General features: G+C 45.8%; 1 long non-coding RNA gene across 1 annotated transcript; it reads left to right on the top strand.

Annotated features, from left to right (window-relative positions):
• The first annotated feature begins 455 nt into the window (after positions 1 to 455).
• LOC123333612 lies at positions 456 to 3,243 on the top strand. Its single transcript, XR_006551000.2, has 3 exons — positions 456 to 781; positions 886 to 2,356; positions 2,689 to 3,243. It is a non-coding gene; the product is annotated as an uncharacterized LOC123333612 (long non-coding RNA).
• Positions 3,244 to 19,012: the final 15,769 nt, after the last annotated feature.

Genomic DNA, 19,012 nt, shown 5'->3' with positions numbered 1-19,012 from the left:
GAAACCATATTGATGATATTAGAAAAATTTGCATTTACCATAGGGCTATCCACAAAATATTTTTGGCAATATACACTGCTATAGCAGAGATATTTGAATATTCATTTTTCATATAAAAAATTGTCAGTGCCCAACAGGAAAAAACACTCCTATAATCAATTATCTCAGAAAGTGAGGAACTGTATTATGAAGCAAGTATTTTTTTACCTTCTATTGTCTTAAAGGGAACTCTTCAGATTCCAGTCATATCCCGGCATGAAAAACTATCAGGTTGCTCTTAGAAAAAGTATAAACTGAGCCCATCCAAACCCCAAAAACACTTCACCCAAGAGCGAACAACCTGAAGCTTGTTCTCCATCCGGAAAATTGTTCATCCATATCCCTCCCATTTCCTCAATACTGTGACCTTACCCCAGCTGGTGAGCCTGCCCCGCAATCCATTTCGACTCCACCGCAGAAATAAAATGCACACATACTGTAGCTGTAATTCAATTAATCTTCTCCTTGGGTTTCCTCTGCTCCATGCCAGGGTCATTTGTAAGGCCATCACTCACGCCAAACACGCAGCACCTGTGCAGCTATGGAACCAGCCCCTTCCTCCCCCTCCCCGTCCTCCCAGGCATGGTGCCCCAATCACCTTGTTTCCAGGCACAAAAGCTTTCCTCTGCAAGCGCGGAATGCTAGAATTCCCCCAAGCACTGGCAAGGAAATATTTAAATGTAATCAGAGGATCTTCCTTTGTTTTATTTATTTTTTTCCTGGGGAAATTCATCTCTCGAAGGTATTCATTGTATTCTTTTGCTCTTCCGTGAGGCCACATCGTGGCACAGTGGCGGAGTGGTCACAGCCTGCAAAACTAAATATTTTCTTCTCTTTTCGGGCCAGACGCGGATGATACGTGCCTGGTCCCCTCGACCGTCTCTAATTGAATTCCTTGCTTCATTTAAACTGCTTAAACTTGGCTGTGAGAAGCGTGTGCCCGGCAGTCCCTTCCTCCCCGACTGGACCGGACGTGGAGCCCCTGACGGCCGCCCTCTCACCTGCGGCTCCCTAGCCCCGACCAGCTGCAGAAACCTGGCTCAGCTCTCCCCAGACCCCTCCAGGCTTCGGTCCTTCCAACTTCATGGAGCTTCTAGCAGAAGAGCCAAATTGTGTTCTATGTGTCTGGCCTTCCATCTCTGCTCTGTCGCTTTGGAGCTGTGTGAGCTTAGACAACTCACTAGACATCTCTGAGTTTCAGGTTATTTACAAAGTGGGAGGGGGGATAACAGCACTGTACAGGGTTGCTGTGGGCACTGAATAGGGTAATGCACGGTTCCCAACCTGTTTAGCACCAGGGACCGGCTTCATGCAAGGCAGTTTTTCCAGGACCGGGTTGGGGCATGGAGGGGGTGGTTTGGAGATGTTTCAAGCTCATTACATTTATGGTATGATCTCTAACCTAACGTCACCCCTGATCTAACGGGAGTTACCGGTCTGTGGCCTGGAGGCTGGGGACCCATGGGACAATGGATATAAGGCCTCTAACATAATACCTGGCCCACACTCTGCACACAAAGGATGTGGTGGCCCTCCTTTCCACGTCCCTGAAAGATTACCGAGTGTCCCAAATCATAATCAGAGCAAGCAAAGATGCAGACAGATCTAACTCCATCACTATCAAGACAACAGGCTCCCCTAATAGCTCAGATGGTAAAGCATCCGTCCGCAATGCAGGAGACCTGGGTTCAATCCCTGGGTTGGGAAGATCGCCTGGAGAAGGAACCCGCTCCAGTATCCTTGCCTGGAAAAGTCCATGGACAAAGGAGCCTGGAGGGCTATAGTCGATGGGGTGGCAAAGAGTAGGACACGACTGAGTGACTAACACACATCAAGACAACCAGCAGCGGACAGACCTACAGGCCTGTGGGGGTACAAGCTCCCAGGGCCGGAGTCCTCAGACTTCAGCCAGCTCTGCCCCATGAGGAGAGCTGGGAAAACGCAGGCCACAGGTCCCTCCTCCTCAGAGCTGCAAATTTAGAAGGCCTGGGCCGGCCCTTGATAATCTACCTTTAAAAGAAGCTCCTGGTGCCCCTGGCTTCCCAGGTGGCTCAGATGGTAAAGAATCTGCCTGCCAATGCAGGAGATGTGGGTTCAATCCTTGTGTCGGGAAGATGCCCTGGAGGAGGCCTTGGCAACCCACTCCAGTATTCCTGCCTGGGAAATCCCATGGACAGAGGAACCTGGCAGGCTACTGTCCATGGGGTCGCAAAAAGTTGGATACGACTGAGCCTGCAAACACCCTGCACTCCCCTGATGCTCTTGCTAGTGGCTTACGGGCCATATTTTGAGGACCACCACTTTACAGGACGTGACAGTAAGCAGTCTGGGGGAACCTACTGACATGACAGGATAAACAAAAGTCTCAAGTTGAAAAAAGTCCAAGTTTTGGAGTTCTGAGAGAGCGTCACCAAAGGCAACCCCCTGCTTCATGACAGAGCCCGGGTCACCAAGCCGGAGCTCCCCGAGTAAATCGCACTCTCCCAGCCCCAGCGAGAGATGCTCAAGTTACTCGCTTTTCTTCTTTTTTCAGGGGGTAGGGGGTTTCAGATGAACACTGCTTATTTCCTCTTCCCTGTGTAATATGGCTGGTAGGATAGAGGTTAACGCTTTAATCCCTCAAGTAAAGTACCCTACTTTTTGAGACAGGCTAGGAGCTGGAACCCGCAACCCTTTGCAGGCGGCTTGCACCTGGACACACCTCTCCTCCAGCAACAAGATACAAAGAAACTACATGGGACTAAAAATACTGCGTGCATGTGCAGCTGGGGGAAATTCTGGACCAAAAGATACAAAGACAGAAAAAAACCCAACTGCCACTTCTGGAGAGTCTGGGGCAAAAACAGGCAGTTGGAACTGCGCATGCCCCCTGCACTCAACACCACCGGCGGGGGAGAGGGGGGAACCACCTAAACCACCCTGTGACTGGACCCCTGGACACCCCCGCCAGCCATCACCCCATGTTAGAAATGAGATCACCTCGCTCCCCTAACAGGGAGAGAGCAAGCAAGGGAACCTGTTGTTTGTTCTTGCCCCCCACCCCGCTCCACGCTGCTGCTGCAGGGCCCCCATAAAGCACGGCCTGGATTTCTTGTCTGGGCTCTAGTCAGTTTCTACTGATGGGAGAGAGCCAAGAACCTGGTCGGTATCACTTTGATGATAAACAGGCTGATGACTATCACCTGGAGCAACCCAGTGCGGCAGCGGTGGTGTCTGGACGGCAGGCTGGGCTCCCTGCTGCCCAGCTGCTGGGAGAGAGCAGGGAGCAGGGGGCAGGCACCCAGGACGGCAGCCCTGGGGCTTCTGTGCATTCACCCCAACAGTCAAGACGTGGAAGCAACCTAAACACACATCGACTGAGGAGTGGATAAAGATGTGTACATGTATACAATGGGGTATTACTCTGCTATTAGAAAGAACAATAATGCCATTTGCAGCCACATGGAGGGAACTAGAGATTATCCTAAGTGAAGCGAGCGAGTAAAGTTGCTCATTCGTGTCCGACTCTTTGCGACCCCACGGACTGTATCCCACCAGGATCCTCTGTCCATGGGATTTTCCAGGCAAGAGTACTGGAGTGGATAGCCATCTCCTTCTCCAGAGGATCTTCCCAATCCAGGCATCGAACCTGGGTCTCGCACATGGTAGGCAGATGCTTTACCGTCTGAGCTACTGGGGAAGTCAAGTGAAGTAAACCAAAGACAGATATATGAAATCCCTTATATGTGGGATGTAAACTGTGATACACATGAAGTTACTTACAAAACAAAAACAGAGTCACAGACAGAGAAAACAAACTCATGGTTTCTGGGGGTGGTGGGGAGGAGGGAGAAGGGATAAACTGGGAGACTGGGATTGACATACACACACTACTGTGTATAAAATAGATGACTAATAAGAAGCTGCTGTTTACCTTAATACTCTGTAATGACCTCTACTGGAAAAGAACCTGAAAAAGAGTGGATATATGTATATGTACCGCTGATTCAACTCACTGTCCGTCTAAAACTAGCACAGCATTGTAAATCCACTGTACGCCAATAAAAGTTTTTTAATAAAAATGAAAACGGAATGGAAGTTAAAGCTCAGACAGCACGCGTCACTTCCCCACTGCCCCTGTTATGACCTGATGTGACCTGTTGTTTTCAGGTCTGACTCCAAGGTATTATTTCCTCTTTGCCATTCCAGTGCCTTTTCTGTAAGATCAGGGGACTGCACTCTGACTCTGCTTCCTTCTTGCTGGTTCATTCTGTGATTTACTGGATCTCCTCATCCAAATGTACAGTAAAAAATTTTTTGTTAAATCCATACAGTCCCAACATGTGCTCAAATGCTAAGTCATGTCCGACGCTTTTGCAGCCCCATGGACCATAGCCCCAGAGAAGGCAATGGCACCCCACTTCAGTACTCTTGCCTGGAAAATCCCTTGGACGGAGGAACCTGGTAGGCTGCAGTCCATGGGGTCGCGAAGAGTCAGACATGACTGAGCGACTTCACTTTCACTTTTCACTTTCATGCATTGGAGAAGGAAATGACAACCCACTCCAGTGTTCTTGCCTAGAGGATCCCAGGGACGGGGGAGGCTGGTGGGCTGCCGTCTATGGGGTCGCACAGAGTCGGATATGACTGAAGCGACTTAGCAGCAGCAGCAGCAGTAATAACTTGGCACTTTGGAGGGGGCCTGAACTCACACAGCAGGCAGCCAACGCTGTCATTTAATCTGAAGTACATTTGTGAACACCCTCTAGAACAGCCATGTCCTCTGCCGTCGGCAAACGCTCGGCAAACACTGTGAGTCTGATGTCAAAGCAGAAAGATGGACAGAGTGGATGGGGGGCAGTGGATGGAGATGCTGACATCAGGGACGAGAAGAGGCAGAAGGAAGGCTCTGGTACACAGCACTGGGCACCAGGTCACGGCTGCCCACAGATCACCCAGGGTGCTCCTGTCCCAGTCCAGAGCCACGCAGAATGTGAGGAAGGTGCTGCCACCATTTCAGCCTGCCCCCCAGAGAAGCAAGATCCTGGGGAAATGTCAAGGTTCAGGTGGAAGATAGGCGTGGTCCAGAACCGAGGTCAGGAGAGGGCACCGTCTTATAAGACAGTGTATGAATGGGTAGCCGAGAATGTTTCATGCTGACTAATGATTTAAAGATAAAACATGTTTTGTGCTCTTGCTTTATTTAAATAAGATGCATTGAAAGAAAGGCTGCCTCTATTTGTAGGAGGTTGGACCATATTCCAACCTAAAATATGCTTTTATAGTGCCAGGGCTCAGCGGGTAAAGAATCTGCCTGCAATGCAGCAGACATGGGAGACATAGGTTTGATCCCTGGGTCAGGAAGATTCCCCTGCAGAAGGAAATGGCAACCTGCTCTAGTATTCTTGCCTGGGAAATCGCGTGGACAGAGGAGCCTGGCAGGCTGCAATCCAAAGGGTCACAAAAGAGTCGGACACGACTGAGCACAAAGTCAAAATAATTCGCATGAGCAGCAAGCGACATTCATTTGGATGAAAAAAACAGGCATAGAAAACTTGAGTCTTCATATGTTAGTAAGCTAATTACTGAGACCAGAGAAGAAGGGGAGATGATACATTAAAGGAAAGAAAATAATGAGAAAGAATAATTTTCTTGAAGGCGGAGGGGCACGGCTGAGACTGAGGAGCTAGGTAGGGCAGCCGCAGGCCGCCCGACAGTCGGGTCACAGCTGGAGACGATGGGGACGGAAGAGCTCCCTTTCCTCTGAGTGTCTGCCAGTCTCGGGTGCCACCACGAGCAAGCGATTCGTCTGAATTACTATGTCGCATGCAGTATTTTCCATCATTTCAGGCTTCATTAGATTACAGTATCACATAAGTCATATTACACTGTGCTTGGGAGAAGTGGCACAGACTTATTCTTTTTCTGGGAGTTAAAATATTGGTTTCCCCCCATTTCTTTTAAATATGTAAATATAAAAGCTCAGATGACTTTACTTTATCCAATATATCAAAATAAACCTTGGGCATAACTATCATTGTAACACAAGGTCAATATGAGCCAATGATGCAATCCTTCAAATCATGATTTGGCTGTCGACTCCCTGGATTGTATCCCTCCAGGCTCCTCTGTCCGTGGGATTCTCCAGGCAAGAATACTGGAGGGAGTTGTCATTTCCTCCTCTAGGGGATCTTCCTGAGCCAGGGTCTGAGCCCGCATCTCCTGCATTGCAGGCGGCTTCTTTACCATCTGAGCCACCAGGGAAGCCCTTTCTTTTTCTTTCACTCTCCATCTCAGGTTTAGGATGGAGTGGAGGGAGAGTGGGGAAGCACAGAATGAAAGGAGAGGACATTGCTCGGAGGAAGGAAGAGTCAGGACTGCAGGTGGCAGGATTGTGGGGAAGGCAGAGTGGAGACCACCGTTATCAGGAGCATGACTTCAGCTTGGGCTGCCGGACCAGCCTGCTCCCCGCTCTGAGAGGCAGAGTGACCTGTCTGTAGGGGTCGTCACCCTGAGGACTTCCAGTGTCTCTCACATCCACCTAGTTGGTCTCCCTGCTTTTTCTTTCCTAAATGTCCAGCTCTGCTGTGCACCACAGACTTGATCCCTCAAGATGCAGCTCAGTCAACACCCCTGAGAATTTTCAGATCACTTGCCTCCCTCTGAAACATACAGTGGACCACTCCCTCTGCCATGCCGGCACACAGTCCTAAAACACATGGGTTGTAGTTTATTAAATTCGGATGTCAATTCTCTTCCTACTTGAGGGCAGGAATGGTGTCAGTCTCATTATGACATACTTACCAAGATCTGTCAGCTCAAAGACGAGTGATTCAGTTATACTGTGTTACTTCTCATGACATCAACTAGTATCTTTTAGATAATACTCTAATCAATATGGAGAAGGCAATGGCACCCCACTCTAGTACTCTTGCCTGGAAAATCCCATGGACAGAGGAGCCTCGTAGGCTGTATGTAGTCCATGGGGTCGCTAAGAGTCGGGCACGACTGAGCAACTTCACTTTCACTTTTCACTTTCATAAATTGGAGAAAGAAATGGCAACCCACTCCAGTGTTCATGCCTGGAGAATCCCAGGGACGGCGGAGCCTGGTGAGCTGCCATCTATGGGGTCACACAGAGTTGGACACAACTGAAGTCACTTAGCAGCAGCAGCAGCTAATCAATATAGAACTCAAGCTAAAACGCAGGGCGTCTTCTTTACAAGCTGACCAAGTGAGCTTTAACCTCCAGATGATCCCAAACACAGGACATTTGGGAAGATGCAGATTCCAGCTTCAGGAGGCCACCAGGAGCCTCTTCAGCCCTGTCTGAAAAAACAGGAGTAAAGCAAAGAAAAAAGTTAGAGCTCCAATACTTTGGCCACCTGATGAGAAGAGCCAAGGCGTTGGAAAAGACCCTGATGCTGGGAACAATTAAAAGCAAAATGGGAGCGGGGCAGCAGAGGATGAAATATTTAAATACCGTCACCAACTCAATTGACGTGAATTTGAGTAAACTCGGGAAGACAGTGAAGGACCGGGGAGCCTGGTGTGCTGCAGTGCATGGGGTCACAAAGAGTCGGACACAACTTAGTGACCGAACAATAACAACACAAAAGCAAAAATGTTCAACTTGTCAGTTACTACACTCAGAAGACTGGAGGATGGACTCGGTGGTCAGAGAGAAAAACCCCAGCCTTTCACATTCGGGCAAAGCAGCATTTTAAAAATATCTACAAAATTGGAAATGCCTGTCTTAGAAGTAACAGCATTCTCATAAGGCTCTTAACAGCGACTAGGAGATATTTGCAATGAGAGGTGATGCTGGCACTATTTATAAATTTATAACTATAAATGTATAAAATATTATAATTATGATATTTGTAATTCCAATTATATCATAAATGTTTTAATGCTTTAGCTGGGAGGGTTCCACATGAGTATCACAAAAGCACCTCTTTTCAGTGATTACTATTTTATCTCCTTTGGGAAAAGAGATGATCGACATATGAATCTAGAAAACAAAAATCTAGATTTTTGTGTGTTGCTATAGCCACACGCAATCCAAATATTTTAAGCACCTAGTCTCAGCAGTTTCAGAGTGGAGCTTTTGTTCAATAGTTGATTACATTTTTATTTATTAAATAATTTATACTTTCCATTTTTTTGAAATTTCCTTTGATCAGGTCCTCTTCTCAATGCCAGAATACTTACCAGCATAAAGGCAGACTTTGAGAAACAAAGATAACTTTGCTTGTTTACAAGTCCATCACAGCTAATCACATCTTAAAATCTTCAAGTCTACAAAGTCATTACCTTCGTCAAGGCAGCTTGTACCCCACATTGTCAGGTCGTCTGGAATATTTACTTAAACCCAGAAGCTGCCTGGCAAGAGAAAGTCTGGGTTTGTGGAGATAGATGAGGACTGGCATTTACTTATGTTCAGAAAATAAACTCTGACTCTATCATACTGAGCAGGACCTCCCCATAATTCAACTACAATTGTATTCAACGTAAGAGTCAATTTTGTTTCATTTTCTGCATTTTCTTTTTCATCCAAAGTAGTCTCCATTCCCCGAGGTGTTGCGACCTCAACCTCCTTATATCTCAAAGCGGCTCCCTCTGATCCTCTTAGCTTCAGCGAGCACCTTGAACTCGTCCTCCAATTATCTGTCTTCAACAAATGCATTACGCACGCTAAGAAGACCTTTTCCTTCCAATTTTTAAATCTGCATTTATTTGAGAAGCTTATATAGGCCTAGTTGTTTACCCTCAAATCATCAAAAGAATTGATGGTGGGGGTGATTTGATCACCAGGAAATCTTTGTAAGCCACTGATACTAACACATTTTCAGAAAACTTTTAAAGACATTTTTAATACAAAAAATTGGGTTTCTTCAGACCATAGCTGATGTGGAACTTCAAATCTCAGCTTATCTGCATCTGCATGATAGAAACAGCCTCTTATCTTGGAGACAAACAGTTATTTAATTCACCAGGCAATTTCTTTCCTCCATACTTTCTAATCAAATTCGAAAATGTTTTGCAGAGATTCAGTGGAAATAGCTACTTCTCTAAGAGCAGCCCAATTTAGAAATAAGCAGACCTACAATACTCCTTCAGTGTGTGTGTTTTTAAGTATAGTTAATTTACAATGTTGTGTTAGTTTCAGCAAAGTGATTCAGATACATATAGATATATATATATATATTCTTTTTCATATCCTTTTCCAGTGTGTATTTTAAATGTAGAAAAATCTGACCTCTGAACTACCAGTTCCACTTAGAATTTTGAGATAAACAATACTAATCCCTAGTCTTTAAAATACAACTTTCAGTGAACTTAGAACTTAGGAAAAGATGAGTGAGTTAATGGAATTAAGTCAAAGGTATTACTATAAAGACATTTGAGGACACCTTCCTCAGAAACCACACATATGAGTCTAGGTTCTCCACTTCTGAACCTTCTTAAAGAAGGTGCTGTTTTACTGCAGCTGAGCTGTTCTTTTAATACCACAGCAAAATAACAATGCTGTGTGTTCCCGGAATAAAGACGAGGATCGTGCAGATATCATATTTACAACCACCTCTTCCCTAGGTTATTCGTCTATCTCGTCCTCTGCTCAGGTCTCTCATCAGTCAGCCAGCGAAGGTCAGACTCACCTCAATGGCTCAGCACACCAGGCTTCTTTCCATTCCAGGTGGAGACAGAAAATCTGAATCTTTACCATGCTGACCTTATTGTTTTACAAGCTATTGATTGTGGCTATCAAGTCCCAACAGTTCTCTGGGGCCAGCCTCTGGAAAAAGAAATGCAGAAGGAGAAGCCACATTCCTCTCCCTCCTCGACCGCCCTGACGCTCCCATTAGTTAGATTTGGGTGCAATTAGAATGAATCACGGCAGGACGCGCCCTGTCTCTTCCACGCCGTCAGTCCCCGGCACCCAGGTTTTTGGCCGTACATCAGAGTGCACATCTGGTATGTAATGAGGAATGTCCAGGGCAGAGACGGGAGGTCAGCGAGAAGTGAGCGGGTCCTCCATGGTGATGATTATAGAGTTACTGACACGCAAATAAATGACACGTATCACCCTCCACAGCACTTAGGAAGTGTAAATCTCATCGCTGACATACCCTTTGGAGAGAGATAGACTATATGAATCTTTTTCACATCACTAGAGCAGTTTTATACAAGGATACCCTGTCCTGGCATAACTCTCAACCTCAAAATGCTTTCCTTATCTATCGGGAGTATGCTTTTTCACTGTAATTTTTATCAGCGTATTAAACCTTTCATACAATAATCATGAAACTGCAGCACTTCCGCTTCATCTGTGGTCTTCCCCATGGGCTGCTTGCTTTTCAGTCTTGTGCTTCCTTTAAAAACACTATTTACTGAACGCTGGCAATGTTGTAGGTGTGGTGCCAGACGATTAACATGATGATGCATCTAAACCTCAATGGCCTGCAAGGATGAGGTGCACTATTATATCCACTCCACAGATGAGAAGACTGAGGCACGGTGGGATTAAGTGCTTGCTCGTGCGTGCTGTGCTAAGTCGTTCAGTCTTGTCCGACTCTTTGTGACCTCATGGACTATAGCCCAACAGGCTCCTCTGTCCATGGGGTTCTCCAGGCAAGAATACTGGAGTGGGTTGCCATGTCCTTCTCCAGAGGACCTTCCTGACCCAGGGATTGAACCCCTGTCCCCTGTGGCTCCTGCACCACAACTCCCCCGAGACAAATCAGGGAGAACTTCATGGCAGAGACAGCCTTTGATCTAGACCTTGAATTCTAAGAAGTGAGAGAATGAGTGGAGACGTGGACATAGACAAACACGGAGCAAGCACTGAAAACAGTGACTACTCCGGAGGGAGCCATGTTGAGAGCAGGAGAAATAAAGGCTGTGGTTATATGAGATCACATGTGTGAAAGCTTTGAAAATTATGAAGCACTTCAGAATTTTTTTAAATAAAAAAGCAAATTTACTGTTTGCAAAGCCTAAATAGACATGCAATATAGAGAACAAATGTATGGACACAGAGGGGGCAAAGCAGGGTGACTGGGACGGACTGACAAGTATACACGACTGTGCATAAAACAGATAACTTAATGGGACCTACTGTGTGCACAGAGCACTCTACTCAGTGCTCTGCAGTGACCTAAATGGGAAGGAAATCCAAAAAGAGGGGATATATGTACGGGTATAGTTGATCCACTTTTCTGTACAGCAGAAACTAACACAACATTGTAAAGCAACTATATCCCAATAAAAAAAGGGGGGAAAATCAATACATTTTAAAAAGTGATATCCTTGAATTCAGATCAGTTCAGTTCAGTCACTCAGTCGTGTCTGACTCTTTGCGACCCCATGAATCGCAGCATGCTAGGCCTCCCTGTCCATCACCAGTTCCTGGAGTCCACCCAAACCCATGTCCATTGAGTCAGTGATGCCATCCAGCCATCTCATCCTCTGTCATCCCCTTCTCCTCCTGCCCTCAATTTTTCCCAGCATCAGGCTCTTTTCAAATGAGTCAGCTCTTCGCATCAGATGGCCAAAGTATTGGAGTTTCAGCTTCAACATCAGTCCCTCCAATGAACACCCAGGACTGATCTCCTTTAGGGTGGACTGGTTGGATCTCCTTGCAGTCCAAGGGACTCTCAAGAGTCTTCTCCAACACCACAGTTCAAAAGCATCAATTCTTCGGCACTCAGCTTTCTTTATAGTCCAACTCTCACATCCATACATGACTACTGGAAAAACCATAGCCTTGACTGGATGGACCTTTGTTGACAAAGTAATGTCTCTGCTTTTTAATATGCTGTCTAGGTTGGTCATAACTTTCCTTCCAAGGAGTAAGCGTCTTTTAATTTCATGGCTGCAGTCACCATCTGCAGTGACTTTGGAGCCCAAAAAAATAAAGTCAGCCACTGTTTCCACTGTTTCCCCATCTATTTGCCATGAGGTGATGCGACCGGATGCCATGATCTTCGTTTTCTGAATGTTGACCTTTAAGCCAACTTTTTCACTCTCCTCTTTCACTTTCATCAAGAGGCTCTTTAGTTCTTCTTCACTTTCTGCCATAAAGGTAGTGTCATCTGCATCCTTGAATTGGTGCTTTTAAATCACACAATGGTAATCAGATTACAGAATTTAACTTGTAGTTCACCTGTAAAACAGAGGCCAAAAAAATGCTTGTGAAAGAAAATTACACCCCTTCTCCACGTTGGCCATGGGTCTGAGGATGGGTTAGAGCGGGTGGCAGCCCAGGGCCTCCTCCCAGCCTCTGCCTCGGTCACTGGCATGTGCTCAAGACAGACTTCTCACCTTCCCATTTATCAGACACCCTATCAATCAGAGACAATAGATTCCCTGGTGGCTCAGATGGTAAAGCATCTGTCTACAATGGGGGAGACCTGGGTTCAAGCCCTGGGTTGGGAAGATCCCTGGAGAAGGAAATGGCAATCCACTCCAGTACTATTGCCTGGAAAATCCCATGGACAGAGGAGCCTGGTAGGCTACAGTCCATGGGGTCGCAAAGAGTCGGACACGACTGAGCGACTTTCCAGTCTATCAATCAGAGCTCCAAAGGCACAGTCCAGTGGGATGAGTTTTCAGAGGGTTTATTTTTGCAGAGATCATGATAAAGTTGGGTGTGCAGGTCGGGTCAGCAGTAGGGACTGTGCAGGACCCTGGGACCAATAGTCACAAGTCTTTGCCTGGCTCAGCTTCCAGGCATGAGAGGGGGAGGCTGGGACCCAAAATGTGTGCGTGCCAGTGGAGGAGGTGACCTGGAAGGCGACCTTGACGTCCAATGCGGCACAGCAGGAGACCGAGCAAACTGTGCAGAGAGCCAAGAGAGAAGCGGCTCTAGTTTCCTCCTACACATTAGATCCGGGCTTCCCAGGGGGCCTAGTGGTAAAGAACCCGCCTGCCCGTGCAGGAGACATAAGACACGAGGGTTCCTAAAGAACCCGCCTGCCTGTGCAGGAAACGTAAGAGACTCGGGTTCCATCTCTGGGTTGGGAAGATCCTCCGAAGGAGGGCATGACAACCCACTCCAGTATTCTTGCCTGGAAAATCCCATGGACTGTAGTCCATGGGACTGCAAAGAGTCGGACACGACTGAGCGACTTAGTACACACCCTGTAGATCTGGGGGTGGGCGGATGGGACTGCCCACTGGCCTATGCCACCTGGGAGTGCAGGGCACGCACCAGGATGCTGTCCAAAGAAGTCAGCAGGGGAGGAGGTTATGGGGTGCCTGGAGGGGCAAAGCAAGCCTCTCTAGTACCCACACCTGAGACCGTGCTCTGCGTGTATACGACTGTCGATTTCTTCAAGAATGCGTGTTCCAACAAACATTAAAACATGAAGAGATGCCCCTGATTGATATCAGCACTTTTAGGATCACTTTGACCACTTTAACAAATGACTTCTTATACTTCCAAAGTACATATACAAGCCAGGCACGAAGATGTTCAAATAAGTAGGTTGTAACTCTTGATGCAGATAAAAGAAACTCCAAGAAAAATCATCTGACATTTGATATTTATTTTAAGGGATGAAGCGTTTTCTAAATATATCTGGAGTTTTGCATGAAAAAGCCCACTTAGGTCAGTGGTTTGTAAACTTGGTTACAAAGTGAAATCTCCTGGGAATCTCTGAAAAGCACTGATGCCTGGGACCCACCCCTAGAGATTCGGGTCTACTGGCCTGGTTCCAGTCTGGCAACAGAAGTTCCAGACATCCCCCATCAGAGTCTCGTTTATAATCCAGGATGAGGACCACTGAGTTAGCCCTGAATGATGACTTGGTGGTGGTGGTGTAGTTGCTCAGTCCTGTCTGATTCCTTGTTACCCCGTTGACTGTAGCCCACCAAGCTCCTCTGTCCATGGGATTTTCCAGGCAAGAATACTGGAGAGGGTTGCCATTTCCTTTTCCAGGGGATGTTCCTAACACAGTGATTGAACCTGTGACTCCTACTTGGAAGGTAGATTCTTTACCACTGAGCCACCTGGGAAGTCATAATGATGGCTTACATAATATAATTGTATTGTATTATTCCTGTTAACTCATGACATTTAGTCCTCTTCAAAAATCAATCAGAAGACAATTAACTGTGCCTGTGCATGCAACTAAATCATTAAATAAACTGAAATTAGCACATAAACCCTGCCACCATCCCTTTAGTTTCACACCATGCCAACCTCACCTGAATCAAGTATATTTTGCATAGAGAGCCTACATTGTACCCTAGAGATGCTAAGGAAACAAGTTATTGAAGCATTACCATGTTTAAACTATGATTATGATAGTTTGGGTATAAGGAGAAATTATAAAAGTGAAAGTCCTAAGGGAGATTGCTAGACATAAAGAAACGAGTGTGGACTTTGCTACGTGAAAGCCCTAGGAACTAATTCTGGTACTACCTCTTTCTTCCTTGTTCCTGCAAGTGTGGTCCATGGACCAGCAAGCAGTTTCAGCATCACCGAGGAGTGTATCAGAAATGCAGATTCTCAGGTCCTATCTCAGACCTATTGAGTCGGAATCTACACTTTAATAAGAGCTCCAGGTAATCTGAATACACATGACAAGTTGAGAAACAGAGATACTGGAAATAGAATATATTGATCAGGATTAGGTTCAACCGCAGGCGGAACTATGCAAACAATAGTGGCTAAACCACTATAAAGGATTATACTTCTCTTTCATCCAAAAGAACTCCAGAGGTAAGTGGTCCAGAGCTGATATCATGTTCTGTACTGGAGAATCTTTACTGTCAGGGCTTTTCAGTTCTCAGTAATGATTGTCTCCTCACAAGCTAAGAAGGCTGTTGGAGCACCAGCCATCACATCTGTGTTGTGCCAGAAGAAAAACATATGCTGGGGGACAGGGTCAGAGATACAGTCTCACTTTTAAGGATACTTCTCTGAAGTTGCACACTTCTGCAAACACCTCATTGGCCAGAACGCTATCCCATGGTAACACCTAATTGCAAGGAATGCTTTAAAAGTAATCTTTATTCCAGGTATTCTTACATCCAGTTAGTAATCTGGAGGGTTCACTGCTGATGAAGTTGAAAAGAGGGAATATTGGAAAACAGCCAGTATTTCATGTAACATGGAGCCTTGGGAGTATTTCTGAATCTCATACTCCTCTATGCAAAATGTCAACGGCCATAGCCACATGAGGAAATTATTATGCAGATGAAATGAATGAAAGATGTTGCCCACACAGTAGGGACTTGGTAACTAATAACTCTTTATTATCTTAAAGGACTGCTTCAAGATTTCAGTCTTTACATAATACATGTTCAGTTTCTCAGTTGTGTCTTACTCTGCAACCCCATGGACTGTAGCCCACCAGGCTCCTCTGTCCATGGGATTCTCCAGGCAAGGATACTGGAGTAGGTTGCCATTTCCTACTCCAGGTTACATAATACATAATACTGGTCCAAAAAAAGACAAGTAAAGGTTAAATGTTATTGCAAATTTTAAAATTTGATTACAATTTTGTTTTTTAAAGATTCAGCTACAAGCAGATCTGACGGGAGCTTTTCTCAGCTGCAGTGGTATTCTTCCCGGCACCACCCCGCAGCGGTGCTAACCAGCGCCCGCATCCCTTCTCACTTCCAGATAAGGGTCAGGGGTGAGAAACAGCAGCGCGGCACGGGAGCCAGGCCTGGACCCTGAGACCATCCGAGGTGGACCTGGCTCCAGTGCTTTACAGCGGTGCTATTTTTGCCACCACGTTTCCGCTTCTGTAAAGCTGAAATAAGAATTCCCACCTCACAGGGTTATTGTGAGCATCACCCGAGTTAACACGAGTAAAAGTGCTTAGAAAAGTGCCGAGCTCAAAGTAAGAGTTAAGTGTTGGTTATTCCTACCAACTGTGCAACTTAGGTGAATTGTGGGCTGGGAAAAGTCTTCTTTGGCAGCAGGACTTTTCTCCTGACAATGCAGTAGTTTGCCGGCTGGGGTTTAGTTAATATGCAAAGGTCATTCACACAGATAATTCTTGGCTTTAGAAAGAATATGAAAAAAAATCAATAAATACACAATTAAAAAGAAAAGGAATTAACGTTTTCATATTTACATGGTTCTCCCTCCTAGGAGCCTTCTTGATAAACACTCGTTGAGACTGTGGTCAATAAAGGGGAGGATTTGAAGATCACACCTCCAAGAATAGGCAGCAAATGGAGGAAAAGTTAGTTCAAGTCCTCTGGGATATAAAAGAATAGACTTGATGTCAAATAAAATAGTTAACTGAATGAGGGTAATTCAAAAATTGCCTTGGTTAGAACACGTTGAAGGTTTCGCCTTTGCGAGGGGACAGTTGCCGCCCCATTTGCATTCATGTGGTTTATATTGTTCTGACCTAATGAGATATAGAAAACCTCCCAAACATTGACACATTGAAAGCATGCTTCACTCAGCATGAAGGTTTGAGACGTCAAGGATACCTTGAGCATCCTCGGGTTCCAACAACTTGTCAGACAAATTAGCACCTTCTCAACCAAGGGTAAAATTGAGTTTCACGTTTCTCCCTGGTGGGGGAAAAAGAACCAAGGGAAAAATCACTCTGGTTTAATGCTGCCTTTGTTAAGACAAATATAGAGAGCCTTATCATCTTTGTGCGACTCTCCCTGACCTCCTGATTTTTAATTCATTGGTTTTAAATGATCCTTGACAGTCAAGATCCTTTTGTCAACTCTTCTGTGCTTACTCCAGAAGACAGACTCTCTGGCTTTTATTAGTCAAGCTTATTTCTCTTTGTAGGCACTTAACAAGCTGGTCTTAAAGAAAATTTTAAATTGTGCTAAAACGTGATGAAAAAAGTAAAGCATAAATCATAAATAAGGTCAGATCTTAAAATGCTATAGATAGTCCCTTTTTAAATTATACAGATGTTTAAAAAATCCAGTTGCATCCAGTTTCTGGGCCAAGTTAACCTCTTCAGGAAGTAAGAGTATTGTGCTAATTGCTTAAAATTTCTCCATGGAAGCTTGAGGAGAAAGCTACCTTTTGTTTGTATACAAAATTTAAGAGGACTTCCCTGGCAGTCCAGTGGTTAAGACCTACCCTTCCAATACAGAGAATGTGGGTTCGATTCCTGGTCAGGGAGCTTAGATCCCACGTAAGTGTTAGCTGCTCTGTCGTATCTGACTCCATGGACTGTAGCCTTCCAGGTTCCTCTGTCCATGGAATGAATTTTCCAGACGAGAACACTGGAGTGTGTTGCCATTCCCTTCTCAGAGAGATCTTCCCAACACAGGAATCAAACCCAAGTCTCCTGCATTGCAGACAGACCCTTTATCATCTGATCCACTAGGGAAACCCACATACCTTGTGGCCAAAACACCAAAATATAAAAAACAGAAGCAATATTGCAACAAATTCAATAACTACTTTAAAAATGACTCACGTCAGAAAAAAAAAATTAATGATGTTCATCCTTCTTTTCTTCTTCCTACAAGTAACTTTTCGTTTTATACGGTGCGATAAAATACAAGAACGCTTTGAGAAGTATTTTGTGTGTTATTGTCATTAGAACAAAGCCATATCTTCCTAGAGATTAATCTTACAAAACACCTGAGCTCCAGAAAAACTTCAGAAAAATCGCCCCTTCTCCTACTCCCACCACCACCACCACCCCCACCCCCCACCAAAGAACCTCTCAGGTGGTTAATCAAACCTTAAAAAATCTACACATCTGGAAAAAGATGGACATGAAAAAAGGAAAGCTGGGGTCACCTGGCAGGACCCACTGACTCGTCCACTAGGCCTGGGAGAAGAATGAGCTTCAACAACAGCCAGGATCTATTCTTATGAAGACGCTTTTTCAGTGGAACCCAAAGCAGGTAGGAGAATGGATAAAATGCAGAAGAAGCAAGAAGCAGAATGAGAGAAGAATCATAGAGTTAGAAAATTGCAAGATTTCTGTGCCATCATCTCCTCCAATCCCTTCATTTTTCGGAAAACAGGAACCAAGGGCCACTGAGTGGCTTTCTCATAGTCACATCTCTACCCCGACTCCCAGAAGAGTGGATTTTTCAGCAGCGCTTCTGGGGTTGGCAGTACTAGTGACCGTGGCAGGAGTGGCAGGAAAGGCACTATGTGGATGTCTGCAGTGGGTACCCCCACTCCTGTGGCGGAGAAGACAATCAAGGGCCCTGGGGGCACTGGGGCAGGATGGAGGGAGGCTCCCAGGCGGGGAGGCAGGGTGGAGAAAAGACCCTTCCTAGGGTGGGTGGGCCCACCGTCCACATCTCATCCTGAACAGAACAAAAGGCTGAGGAAGAGCAAACTCCCCTCCTGACTGTGGAGCTCCACATAGCTCTTTTCGACCTTTAGACTTGGACTAAAGCATCGACTTTCCTGGGTCTCCAGCCAGCTAACTGCAGGTCTTGGCTTTTGCAGCCTCCATAGTCATGCAAGCCAATCCCTTAAAATAAATGAATATGCGTGTATGCTTGTTCACTGGCTTCTGTCATGTCTGACTCTTTGCAACTCCATGGACTGTAGCCTGCCAGGCGCCTCTGTCCATGGGATTCTCCAGGCAAGAATCCTGGAACGGGTAGCCATTCCCTTCTCTAAGGGATCTTCCCAAGCCAGGGATTGAACCCATGTCCCTTACGTCTCCTGCATTGGCAGATGGGTTCTTTACCGCTAGTGCCACCTGGGAGGCCCCAATAAATGTGTGTGTGTATATGTATGTGTGTGTGTAGAAAGTACTATAGAGTGTATATATACACATGTATATTATAAAGAATATATATATATTTGTGGAGTGTCAGTTGCTCAGTCATGTCTGACTCTGCGACCCCATGGACTGTAGCCCACCAGGCCCCGCTGTCCATGGAATTCTCCAGGAAACAATACTGGAGCGGGTTGCCATTGCCTTCTCTAGGGGATCTTTCTGACCCAGGGACTGAACCCAGGACTCCTGCATTGCAGGCAGATTATTTCCTATCTGAGTCACCAAGGAAGCCC

The sequence above is a fragment of the Bubalus bubalis genome, chromosome 5 (assembly GCF_019923935.1).
Source record: "Bubalus bubalis isolate 160015118507 breed Murrah chromosome 5, NDDB_SH_1, whole genome shotgun sequence".
NCBI classification, from domain to species: domain Eukaryota; kingdom Metazoa; phylum Chordata; class Mammalia; order Artiodactyla; family Bovidae; genus Bubalus; species Bubalus bubalis.
Note: the sequence above shows the minus strand (reverse complement) of the source record. Positions and strands in the feature narration are given on the sequence as shown.